This window comes from Palaemon carinicauda, chromosome 33 (assembly GCF_036898095.1).
Source record: "Palaemon carinicauda isolate YSFRI2023 chromosome 33, ASM3689809v2, whole genome shotgun sequence".
NCBI classification, from domain to species: Eukaryota; Metazoa; Arthropoda; class Malacostraca; order Decapoda; family Palaemonidae; genus Palaemon; species Palaemon carinicauda.
This window is the reverse complement of record NC_090757.1, coordinates 55,427,013-55,442,012: the sequence shown is the minus strand read 5'-3', so window position 1 is coordinate 55,442,012 and position 15,000 is coordinate 55,427,013.

The window sequence follows — 15,000 nt, the reverse complement described above, 5'->3', positions numbered from 1 at the left end:
TTTAATACATACATTCGAACCTAGCTTTACTTCTAGGATATTGCCCTTTATACAATAATGATATTAATTTATTTTCCCCGTTGGAGCCCTTGGGCATATAGCATCTTGCTTTTCCGACTATGGTTGTAGCTTAACAAGTAATAATAATAATAATACCCTAAATAGTCTTGTGATTGCCCATAGACTTTATGTCATCTAGCAAGGAGTTTTATAGTCTTTCTTTTATCTGTATAACGAACTTATGTTGGTTCTTCTAATGTTTCATTTATCAACTTACTCAATGTAAATTTCTCTTCTACTGAAACTAATTATAAGTCTTCTAATGTTGGACTAATGATATTTCGCAGGACATCCACAACCCATTTTATTTGCCCTTTCTACTGTTCTGTTTGAGCTTAACTCATAGGGGGTTATCTTAACCCCCTAAGGGGTGCCTTGCTGCTTACCATTTTCTTCGACCTGGTTTCTTGGTCTGCTCTCTTTCTTCGGTTATGGAGCTTATAACTGTATGGTAGAAGTCAGAAAATCTCCTGCCTTACTCGAAGGTTCCTTCTACATCATGGCTGGATGGCTTTAATTCCAGAGTCTGGAGACTGCTGCTTGGTGGATATCTGTCCATTTTTATAAACGGAAAGTCGTAAGCGAACGCCGAACCCGGTGTGGTGGGTGCTGCTGTAAGGTCAAACACACCTGTAATCCAACGCTGACTTTAAAGGTTTCTGTTTCTCCAACAGCTGTTATTACTTTTGTCCTTGCTCTCTTATACTTCATCTCTACCATTTTAACCAATTTCTATGGGACTTTCCTCTTTCCTCAAGCACCAGAACATCACTTCTCTTACTTCTCTTTGTATTCCATCATGAACCTTCTCGAAATCTGCAAAAGCTCAGAAGAGCTTCTGGTTCCCTCTAGTCTCATTTGCTGTAACTGCCTCACTGAATGGGGATACCTTAATGTGGTGAAAGTTTGGGCCACTCATACTAGGTTGGTTTGTTGTAAGCGATCAGACTAAAAACTCTCACCATTACCAATCAGCAGTGATTGGTAATGGCGGTGATGAAGATTAGCCAAATCCCAGGCATGAATAAGGACATTTCTGAGGTCTTTGTCCTGCAGTGGACTAGAAACGGTGGTATTTGTTGATGTTGCTGTCTGTCTGTATGTATGTATGTATGTATGTATGTATGTATGGATGTATGTATGAATTGCTATGTGACAGTTTTAGCTGATTATTGCTGATTATGACATTTCTCTTTTCCTCACCTTTGCTAGAATTTGTGAGAATTTCGTTGTTACCTTTCTTTACAAAACCCAATTCTAGTTTATTTCTCTTTTTCGTGATTTTGTTTAACACAACTTACTTATCAAAACCCCTAGTACATCTGCTTTCATCCTATCTCCACATCTCATTTTGTATATAAAACAACTCAATATGAAATACAGAGAATAGATACAGTTGAATACAGGAATTACGGGTTCAACTCGCTCTGGTGAATTACAGTCTGTCACACCCTTACTGCGCGTCGAGTAACTAATCAGATAGTGAAGGGAGAGATGACGGAAGTGGGGGTCTGGGCTAGACACTGGAACATTCAGCACAGCAACGGCGTGACAGGATGCAATTCCTCAGAGCAATGTGTGACAGGAATGCCTGTTTCAAACTATACCTAACTTGAGTTTTGGACTTAAAAAAGACCATATCTAGGACATATTAGGCTCCAATGGAGTCAAAGATAGAGTCTACTTCATAATTATTAGGTTTATTAAAATTTCTTGGAAACGTGATGCGAATATTATATTCTTGAGAGCAATTTCAAATACAGGGATTAGAATATTGTTTCCTCGGGACTTTTTTTTTCACATCCTGAAGGCCTGTCAAGTCGCTACTCATGTTATTTCTATATAACTAGTGTACGCGACCCATCAATAACGACGGTTGAATATTTAGATAGATATGCAAACACAGATTTAGTCCCAGAGCTGAGGGAGTTTTATTTATGTTTTCGAGTCCAAAAGGTTTGAAAAATTTTTCGTTTTCAGAATTTTATGACGAATTTGAAAATCTACTTCGGGGATTTTTCAGAAAAGGCGTATGAAGTAGGTTATCTTGTGTTGATACAGAAGCATTTTTGCATGTAAAGAAATGTGGGGTGGCTGCTATATTATGTACATATATTATGGGTCCAGGCAAATTTATCAATTGCTAACTTATATATATCACTGGAAATTATATTAGATTATTTTATATATATATATATATATATATATATATATATATATATATACAGTATATATATATATATATATATATATATATATATATATATATATATATATATATATATATACAGTATATATATATATATATATATATATATATATATATATATATATATATATATATATATATATACAGTATATATATGTATATATATATAATATATATATATATATATATATATATATATATATATATATATATATATACTGTATATATATATATATATATATATATATATACATATATATATATATATATGTATATATATATATATATATATATATATATATATATATATATATATATATACTGTATATAACGAAAATATCAAAAGAAAAGTAACGAATCCAATCAAATTAATTTATTTTTTTCATATGAAAAAACGTAGCACTTTTACAATGAAAATAATATTTTATCGCAATTGCTGAAAATAAACTAACTTTTTTTTTCTTGGCTAGTATTATTTCACATAGTTGAAAATACCATTCAAATCCCCTTCAAAATTATACATATATGATGTTTCATTATGCCAGTTCTGCCATAGTTTATATCACATTCGAAATGATACATCGATTTACAGAATTCAAAATTAGATATAAATGTCAACAATGACTGTGAATGATGTTCATTTGGTTACAGGTATTATGACTTCATTCCCACAAAACCACACGTGCATGTATTATTATTATTATTATTATTATTATTATTATTATTAATTATTACTTTCTAAGCTACAACCCTAGTTGGAAAAGCAGGATGCTATAAGTCTATGGGCTCCAACAGGGAAAATAGCCCAATGAGGAAAGGAAACAAGGAAAAATAAAATTTTTAAGAAGAGTAACATTAAAGTAAATATTCCTATATAAACTAAAAACTAACAAAACAATGGGAAGAGAATCAAGACAAAACAGCGTGCCCGAGTGTACCCTCAAGCAAGAGAACTCTAACCCAAGACAGTGGAAGACCATGGTACAGTGGCTATGGCACTACCCAAGATTATAGAATAATGGTTTGATTTTGGAGTGTCCTTCTCCTATAAGAGCTGCTGACCATAGCTAAAGAGTCTCTTCTACCCTTAACGAGAGGAAAGTGCCCACTGAACAATTACAGTTCAGTAACCCCTTGGCTGAAGAAGAATTGTTTGGTAATCTCAGTGTTGTCAAGTGTATGAGGACAGAGGAGAATAAGTAAAAAATAGGCGGGACTATTCGCTGTGTGTGTGTAGGCAAAAAGGAAAATGAACCGTAACCAGGGATCCAATGTAGTACTGTCTGGCCAGTCAAAAGACCCCATAACTCTCTAGTGGTAGTATCTCAACGGGTGGCTGGTGCCCTGGCCAACCTACTACCTATTTGCCAATTCCAAATAATCTGTCATACAGTTTCATTCATAACTGCGATTCAATAGAATATTTCATAAGACATTAGTATCAATGACAGTCGTTTAAACTAAGTATGATCATCATAAGAAATTTTGTGTAGTCAGTCTGAAGATTAGAGCATATTTCTGAAAACACTCGGGGCAAAACGAATATATTGGTGATATCATATATCAACATTTGCTATGTTTAAAAAAACTAAAAGGGAAAAGTCTTTTGAGAAGTTAATGTAAATGAGCTCAATCATTGCCTTTCGTGGTCATCTTCCGAGTAATCTGAATCAGGCTGGTCAGCGCTATTCTTCTGCTCGTTATCTTCCTTGACATCAGCCATCGCACCAGCAAGAAATTCAACAATATCTTAAGGAACTTTGTGTCCATTGTGCCATTTAATTACGTGAGATCCATCGCGCTGCTCCCACCCATTCCCTTCTGGAATGCAAGATGTGGTAGGCACTGCTAGAAAAACATTTTTGTTTTTCCAGGTGGCAAAATCATGGTTAGTCCTCTTGATTTTGTTAGTAAGCACTTTGCAATATGGTGGCATGCTACTTGGATCTATTACCTTATTCTGGTCAAGTTGATCCTTGTCTTCACAATTTTGGCAAAGGCATAGCGGAACTTGTCGGGGTACCACTTTTCACTAGGGTATTACTACTCAATCTCCCCTAACCAAGCGATGAAAGAGACCGAATAATTATACGTCTGGTAATGCCGCTCAGCGTGACCAGATATATATATATATATATATATATATATATATATATATATATATATATATATATATATATATATATATATATACATATACACACAGACACTTGCTCTTTATTATAAAGGCCAGATGCTGCCTGTCTAATTTATATTGTCTTATAATTTTTTTGAGGTGGGGGCCGGGGAGTGTGGTTGAAGGGCTAATTCACGTCTCTAAACGTTCCATAAAATACCATATTCGTAATAACTGTTAAATGTAATTTGATTATCTTCACAAAACCAAGTGGAAATCCATAATTAAACATATCCCAAAACATACCTGGAGTTATGTTTTGGTCTGCGAGTCCTTTGCCTTGTCCTTGGAGCACGGCCACATTCATAGGTCTCAGGGTTACTCATACTGGTCACATACTGGTATACAAGTTGTTTCCTGAATAAAATATACCGTAACATGATATGGGGAAAGGTCCAAACACGTCGAGTTGCCTCCCCATAAAATTTTCGAAGGTGAAGATTTAATTTTTTTTAATAATACGGGCTCCCCCCACCCCCCACCCCCCAAAAAAAATGTAATGGAATTATAGATAATTTGATGAAAATAGCGTAATTAAGGAGCCCTTATGATGCTTAACTTGAATTACAGTCATTGAGAGAGAGGATATTATTTACATGGATCATTTTGATTGAGCGCTTTTTCCTCATGATGATTATTCCTACATGTGTAAGTGTAAGTGTGTTAATCTGTGTTATTAACCAGCATATGTTGCCAGGAGAATGCAACATCTATGAGCTTAAATTATTTCACACAGATGAATAAATAGTAACATGCCAGTGTCTTATATAGATATTATGATCCCAATTGGAGAATGGGGTAAACAGAGCGAATCAATGTATGTTTGCAATAAAATTTTATCAAGAATAAATCAGATAAGAATATCAAAACACCATAAGGTATTCCAAGGGAGTAATAATTGACGGTACATTTAATAACAACACCCAATGATGCAGCCGTTTCTAGTCCACTGTAGGACAAAGGGCACAGATATGTCCTTTTTCATATCTGGGTTTTGGCCAGCTTTCATTACCACGTTGGCCAGTGCAAATTTGTGATAGTCTGATCGCCCTGATAGTACAGCTTTGCTGATCATGGCAATAAACAAACCCTTTTCACTACATTAAGGTATCCCCACTCAGAAAATAGAATTGGTAGTAGGTATGGAATGACCCATCTCAAACGAGATATTGGAAGTGTTTTTTATCATAACTGTAGAAACATTCTGATAATGGTGATTGAATAACTTGCAGTCATGTTAGAAGAATATGGGATTCATCGCACGTATGACTACTCGGTCTCTCCCCGATCCTTTTGTAAGGGGGGGGGGGTAGTAACCATACCCTGGTGAGAGGTGGCAACCACAGCCTCCCACAAATTGCCGAAACGCTATGTCTTCATTAAGAAAGGGGGAGGGATAGGAAGGGTTGAATGTGTGTGTGTGTGTGTGTGTGCATATCTATCTAAATATTAAGCCATCAATTTTGACGGGTCGCGTACACTAGTATAGAATATCTGACGCCACATTTTACATTTCCATCCATTCTTGTAAAGGGGCATCACTGATTTTCCGTAACATGAACATTATCAAGATATTGCTGTAGATCAGTAATGCATTTCATTTGAATTTTTAACTATAAATTTTAGCTTTTCTCTGTTAAAAATTGGCCAAACCTTATGGCCATAGCCGTTAAGTAATTTATTGAGCTGGTATATATTTCAACGTTCTCTCTAGGTTATGAAACTAACCCTTTCCAGTTTAACAACATGTTTATTTTTACTGTCGAAGATGGTGTTGTAACCGCCAAGTAGTTGGATGGGTAGTTAGTCAATAGAATTGCTGAGGGAAAATATTATTTACTAAACTTCTTACACAAGGTTTGTTTAACTAGAATCGGTGCAGTGAAACTTAAGATATAAAATGCTACTTAGTCTTTAGGCTTGACCTGAGTAAATACTTTACTTACTTTATTTAATGGACTGATTTTCTGGGCATATACAGCAGGGTATCCTACTCTGTACAGAACCTTTGTGAAGCTACTTGGGGCAGAATCATTTTTATTTCATAGCCTCAAATCTTTTATATTTTGAATTATTATTCTATAAATATGCCGAGTAGTTACTGTCATTAATTTTTCAGTGCATTTAATTAATTTTATAATGAAGACCCTCAAAAGAAGGGGGTGCAGGTAAAATACCGTTCTTTTTCGTTCTATTAATAGGTGAACTTTGGTGAACAACGATTTTAACCCTGGATAGGTACGGTCCTCGGACACCCCTTTAAGGGTATACTCGGACGCGAACGACCCCGACGCCAAAAAAAATTCTTGAAAAATCAGTTTTTGCAGTAACCTCCTTTTTTCTTTTGCCAAAAAAAACTTCAATGAATGCTTAAAACAACTGTAAAGATAAATACTACTCATCTGCAGAAAAACTATTTATTATAAATATTTTAAAAAATTAAGTAGAAAAAAAAGACCTGACATAAAAATTCATAAAAAAAAGTTTATACATATATACACAAATCCTTTTAGGAATTGATTCTTGAATGTTTAGGACACATCTTGATGTATTTTGGATGAAGTCAGACCCATGGAGGTGAAGATCTGAAATGAGAAAAAAAGGGTAACTTTTTTTGGCCAAAAAAAATTGTCCAAATTTCATGAATTTTTTTGGGTACCCAAATGAAATAGGAAGTGGCTAATTTTTTTAGGGAATAAACATATGTTATCCTAAAATAGAAATATGTAAAAAAATCTTCATTATTTTGTAAATTACATTTATATCAGGGGCCATATCTAAAGGTAATTTTTTGAGTACTTGGAAATTTCGTAAAAAAATACATATATTTAATATATAATATGATATTTATGCAGGTAAAAATATACCAAAATATCACAAATTCTATAGGGAACAAGAATATATATAGATAGGGCAGCTTACGCTTCGGATATGTCCACAAAATGGCCGCCAACCACACTGACTCAGACTCCCTAATCTGCCACTTGAAATGTAAGAAGGGTATGTCAATTTCAAGGTGTTATTTACTAATCTAATTATTATTGGATATGCATAAAAATTGTATGGTGGGTTGCTGGATAATTGTCGATTATTTTACGACTATAAAATTAAAATTCTGACCCAAAAAATTTTTTTTGAAGGGAAATAAAATCGAAAAAAAAATGTAAAACAATATTTTAGCTAAAAAAATTTGATGATATTCAATCAAAAAAAAAAGTAAACAAAATTTTCCGACAAATAAACATCTAGAGGAATCATTACTCTGTGATAGTTCCTTAGTACGTAGTAATTTTGAAAGAATTGGGAAAAAACGAAAAAATGGCAATCACCGGAAAATCGAACACACACCAATATATACGCCATATCTGGCTAAAAAAAAAGATAGGCATGGGTAACCAGATCATCTAGAAACACTTTCCAACACTATAAAAATATAAGTTTTGCGACACTACTTGCCAATTCCTTACGGTAACATGACTAAGCAAAAAAATGCAAAACAAATAAAAAGGGGCACTCGTGGAAAAATGGCCATTCTAATATACGGCATTTCAGAAAAAAAAAATTTCAGCCACGTGCTAGGCAAACCATCAAGGCATATTTTCCGACAAATAAACATATAAATGAAATATTACTCTGTGATAGTTCCTTAGTACGTAGTAATTTTGAAAGAAATGGGAAAAAACGAAAAAATGGCAATCACAGGAAAATCGAACACATACTTATATATACGCCATATCTGGCTAAAAAAAAAAATAGGCATGGGTAGCCAGATCATCTAGAAACACTTTCCAACACTATAAAAATATAAGTTTTGCGACACTACTTGCCAATTCCTTACGGTAACATGACTAAGCAAAAAAATGCAAAACAAATAAAAAGGGGCACTCGCGGAAAAATGCCCAACATTCTAATATACGGCATCTCAGATAAAAAAAAAAGACATGCACGTGTTAGCCCAACCATCAAGGCACACTTTCTAACACATAAACATGAAAAAAAAATCAATAATATACGGCAATTCCTTACTACGTAGTAAATTTTTACAAATATTAAAAAAAAAAAACAGAAATTGGCAACCGCAGTTAAATACCCAATATACCAATAACTACGTCGTATCTGACAAAAACAAAATCACGCATGGGTAGCCAGATCATCTAGACACACTTTCCAACATTAAAAAAGCAAAAGTTTTACGACACTATTTCGCAATATCTTACGGAAAAATGACTTGGCAAAAAAATTAAAAAAAATTAAAAAGGGACACTCGCGGTAAAATGCCCGACATTCTAATATACGACATCTCAGATAAAAAAAAAGACATGCACGTGTTAGCCCAACCATCAAGGCACACTTTCTAACACATAAACATGAAAAAAAAATGAATAATATACGGCAATTCCTTACTACGTAGTAATTTTTACAAATATTGAAAAAAAAAACAGAAATTGGTAACCGCAGTTAAATACCCAATATACCAATAACTACGTCGTATCTGACAAAAACAAAGTCATGCATGGGTAGCCAGATCATCTAGACACACTTTCCAACACTAAACAAGCAAAAGTTTTACGACACTATTTGGCAATATCTTACGGAAAAATGACTTGGCAAAAAAATGAAAAAGGGGCACTCGCGGTAAAATGGTCCTCGTGGTGATGAACGACATTTTAACTAAAAAAAAAAACATGCACATGGTAGCCAAACAATCCACCAAGACTTTCCACAACTTATAACCTATACAAGTTGCACCATTCTACGACAATTTCATAATACGTAATAACTTTGATAATTATGCAAACTACCTCAGAAGGGTAAACTCGGACGCGAACGACCCCGACGCGTCTCAGAAATCGGGGAAGGAGTACAGCTACAGCAATGCACATCTGGACACTACTAGAGCGTGTAGGGGAGACACCTCCTGCAGGTCGATCACCCACAAATTCAGTCACAGGGGTGAGTCACGTGAGAAAAACCTGTTTTTTTTTTACGCTCGGGGTCGCAAACGACCCACCGTACCTATCCAGGGTTAAAAATCTCTTCTACATTTAAAGAGCTAGTTATTACACAAAACTGGTAACAAAATATATTCTTTTGAAGATTGGAGGGCTGCATCCGTGGACTGGAACTTAACTCCATCCATCCACCCAAACCTTGGCCTTCCTCTTGTACTTCTTCCATCAACTCTTGCATTCATCACCTTCTTTAGCAGACAGCCATTTTCCATTGTCTTAATATGGCCAAACCACCTCAACACTTTCATATCCACTCTCGCTGCTAATTCATTTCTTACATCCGTTCTCACCCTCACTACTTCGTTCCTAACCCTATCTACTCGAGATACACCAGCCGTACTCCTTAGACACCTCATCTCAAGCACATTCAATTTCTGTCTCTCCGTCACTTTCATTCCCCACAACTCCGATCCATACATCACAGTTGGTACAATCACTTTCTCATACAGAACTCTCTTTACGTTCATGCCTAACCCTCTATTTTTACTACTCCCTTAACTGCCCCCAACACTTTGCATCCTTCTTTCACTCTCTGACGTACATCTGCTTCCACTCCACCATTTGCTGCAACAACAGACCCCAAGCACTTAAACTGATCCACCTCCTCAAGTAACTCTCCATTCAACATGAGATTCAACCTTGCACCACCTTCCCTTCTCGTACATCTCATAACCTTACTCTTACCCACATTAACTCTCAGCTTCCTTCTCTCACACACCCTTCCAAATTCTGGCACTAATCGGCCAAGCTTCTCTTCCGCGTCTGCAACCAGTACAGTATCATCTGCAAACAACAACTGATTTACCTCCCATTCATGGTCATTCTCGTCTACCAGTTTCAATCCTCGTGCAAGCACTCGAGCATTCACCTCTCTCACCACTCCATCAACATACAAATTAAACAACCATGGCAACATTACACATCTCTGTCTCAGCCCCACTCTCACCGGAAACCAATCGCTCACTTCATTTCCTATTCTAGCACATGCTTTACTACCTTTGTAGAAACTTTTCACTTCTTGCAACAACCTTCCACCAACTCCATATAACCTCATCACATTCCACATTGCTTCCCTAGCAACTCTATCATACGCTTTCTCCAGATCCATACACGCAACATACACCTTCTTACCTTTTGCTAAATATTTCTCGCATATCTGCCTAACTGTAAAAATCTGATTCATACAGCCCCTACCTCTTCTAAGACCACCCTGTACTTGTAAGATTGCATTCTCTGTTTTATCCTTAATCCTATTAATCAGTACTCTACCATACACTTTTCCAACTACACTCAACAAACTAATACCCCGTGAATTACAACACTCATGCACATCTCCCTTACCCTTATATAGTGGTACAATACATGCACAAACCCAATCTACTGGTACCATTAACAACACAAAACACATATTAAACAATCTCACCAATCATTTAAGTACAGTCACACCCCCTTCCTTCAACATCTCAGCTCTCACACCATCTATACCAGACGCTTTTCCTACTCTCGTTTCATCTAGTGGTCTCCTCACTTCTTCTCTTGTAATCTCTCTCTCATTCTCGTCTCCCATCACCGGCATCTCAACACCTGCAACAGCAATTATATCTGCCTACCTATTATCCTCAACATTCAGTAAAGTTTCAAAATATTCCGCCCACCTTTTCCTTGCCTCCTCTCCTTTTAAAAACCATCTATTTCCATCTTTCACTGTCTCTTCAATTCTTGAGCCAGCCTTCATTACTCTCTTCACTTCTTTCCAAAACTTCTCCTTATTCTCTTCATATGAACGACCCAGTCCCTGACCCCACCTCAGGTCAGCTGCCCTCTTTGCCTCACTTACCTTGCGCTTTACTTCCACATTTTTCTCTCTATATTTTTCATACTTCTCTACACTATTACTCTGCAGCCATTCTTCAAAAGCCCTCTTTTTCTCTTCCACTTTTACCTTCACTCCTTCATTCCACCATTCACTGCTCTTCCTCATGTTGCCTCCAACAATCTTCTTGCCACACACATCACTTGTAATCCCAACAAAATTTCTTTTCTTAACATCCACTCCTCCTCTAAATTACCAGGTTCTCTTACTTTCACTCCGTCATATGCCATTTTCAACCTTTCCTGATATTTACTTTTTACCCCCGGTTTTATTAGCTCTTCAACCCTCACTAGCTCCCTTTTACATCCACCTACTCTATTCCCCCCCTCTTTTGCTACAACTAATTTTCCTTCCACCAAAAAATGATCAGACATACCGTTAGCCATACCCCTAAACACGTGCACGTCTTTCAATCTTCTAAACATTCTTTTAGTTATCAACACATAATCCATTAATGTCCTTTCTACCACTCTTCCATTTGCCACTCTTACCCATGTATAATTGTTTTTATCTTTCTTTTTGAAAAAAACTAGAACTTATCACCATCTCTTGCTCAACACACATATCTACCATTCTCTCACCACTCTCATTTTCACCTGGTACGCCATACTTCCCAATGACACCTTCTACCTCTCCAGCGCCCACTCTAGCATTTAAGTCACCCATGACAACTACATAATTCCTTCTACCCAGTCCTTCTACACACCTAGTTAATTCATTCCAGAACGCATTCCGCTGGTCTTCACTTTTCTCACAACCTGGCCCATACGCACTGACAAAAGCCCAACTTTCCCTACCCAACCTAACCCTTACCCACATTAACCTAGATGATATCTCCTTCCATTCCACTACTTTACCTGTCATCCATTCACTCAGCAACAAAGCCACACCCTTTCTTGTTCTTCCCCTTTCAATCCCAGACACTCTACCAGACATTACACCAAACATCACTTCACCCTTCCCTTTTATCTTTGTCTCACACAAGGCCAATATATCCATATATATATATATATATATATATATATATATATATATATATATATATATATATACAGTATATATATATACAGTATATATATATATATATATATATATATATATATATATATATATTATGTATATATATATACATAATATATATATATATATATATATATATATATATATATATATATATATATATATATATATATATATGAGAGAGAGAGAGAGAGAGAGAGAGAGAGAGAGAGAGAGAGAGAGAGAGAGAGAGAGAGAGACTTGTTTATTATATACGGGGATATTTCGTGTTTCATATACATGCTACCAAAATTAATATTGCTTTCTCTGCATCAACACGAGGAAAAATATATTTAGTTTCCATTTCCAACCTGATACGTATTTACTTTGTAAATCACACCCTGAAGGCCCAGTACCTTAAAGTCCTTTCTACTCCTAGCTGCTTTCACTTTTAAAGCTTTCTACTCTACCTCCGTAACCTCTTCCTTTCTTCTATTTTGTTTTTCAGCCGCTCATAAATTTTACTTCGTTATGCAACTCTGAGGTTTTGCCCCATTTGCACATGGAAATTGAATGGCCTCCCAGGTCCCAATGCTCTGCCGTATGGTTCAAATTCATAAATGTGGTATGAGGCTTCTTTTTCTGGACCTATTACACAGGCGATTTTGTGCATCACAGCATATTCCGTGTTAACTGTCAGATCCACGTCATTGAAGCTCTTAGGAAACAAGAAACTCTGTAGTTTCTTCCTATTAAACCTTAATATAAATATAATACAATCCAATCCAATCATACTTTCAATTAATAACCCTTAGATATTCAATCACAAAAAAAAAATCTATATTTATGTTAGCTTTAAGGAGAAGTAAAGTGATCGTGGTGAATGTGGAAGCTCATTAATGCCATCAAAGCCGAGGCAAGGATCAAAGGACGGAATTCAAAAGCCAAAATGCTAATTCACACAAAAGATCCTCACATTCCTTCATGATTTACAAGTGGGAATAATACAACGAAGGTTCCCTTTGTTGCAATGAACCTCAAACATCCAAATTATACATTATACATAATAATCATCTCATAAATTGTATTTCTCAAAACATATATGTACAAGAAAAATTATATATCAGAAAAACTTATCATAAGATATCTCTCAATTGCAGTATTGTTCGATTCTCTGCTAATTTGAAATTTAATGGTATTTCGATTGGAACTACGCTGCCTTTGGAATGGTGAATTGCCAAAAAAAAAAGTTTGCAACTGAATGATTATTTTTTGACAGTTAATTAGATGATATTGTCTTCCTCAAGCAGAGAGAGAGAGAGAGAGAGAGAGAGAGAGAGAGAGAGAGAGAGAGAGAGAGAGAGAGAGATAATTAGACATTTAATTTTCCTATTACTTTCCCTCGTTCTCTTTTCGTACCGGAACGAAGAGCTTTGTTGTGTATTAAAAAAAAAGGCAATAAAGATTATGAGGAAAATTCTTCAATGTGTCCGCAATATTTGTCAAAAATTCCCTCTGCATTTGTAACAGTTATATTTGTATAAGGTTTTGATAAAACAGTTTTTTTTTTCTTGAAGAGGTCGATAAAAAGGGACATTTTTTCACTAAGAAGTTTATAAAAATGGATTATTTTTTTCGTCAAGAAGTCTATAAAAAGGGAAATTTTATTTCATGGAAAAGTCGATGGAAAGGGACATAAAGTGTCCTTAAAGAGATCCTTTCCCATAGAAATATATAAGGAGATAGACTTATGGGATAGAATAAGGAAAGTTGGGAGAACACGAGACATGGGGAAATTTCGAAGTTTTGTATTGGATTAAAGTTCCTATGAATCCCTATTCATAGTTTTCCTAATTATTATTATTATTATTATTATTATTATTATTATTATTATTATTATTAGCCAAGCTACAACCCTAGAAAAGCAGTATGCTATAAGCCCAAGTGCTCCAACAGAAAAAATAGCTCAAAGGTAGTAGGTTGGCCAGGGCACCAGTCACCCGTTGAGATACTACCGTTAGTGAGTTATGCGGTCCTTTGACTGGTAAGACAGTACTACAATGGATCCTTCTCTCTGGTTACGGTTCATTTTTTCATTTGCCTACACACACACACACCGAATAGCCTCTCCTATTATTTGCATATTCTCCTCTGTCCTCATACACCTGGCAGCACCAAGATTACCAAACAATTCTTCTTTGCTCAATGGATTACTGCACTGTAATTGATCAGTGGCTACTTTCCTCTTCGTAAGGGTAGAAGAGACTCATTATCTATGGTAAGCATCTCTTCTAGGAGGACACTGCAAAATCAAATCATGTTCTCTAGTCTTGGATAGTGCCATAGCCTCTGCACCATGGTTCTTCACTCTTTTGGATCAGAGTTCTTGCTTGAGGGTACACTCGGTCACACTAATCTATCTTATTTCTCTTCCTCTTGTTTTGTTAAAGTTTTTATTGTTTATATAGGAGATATTTATTTTAATGTTACTGTTATTGATACTTTATTTTTCCTCGTTTCCTTTCCGTAGTGGGCTATTTTCCCTGTTTGATCCACTGGGCTCATATCATTCTAGTTTTCCAACTAGGGTTGTAGTTTGGCAATTAATAATAATAATAATAATAATAATAATAATAATAATAATAATAATAATAATAATAATAATAATAAT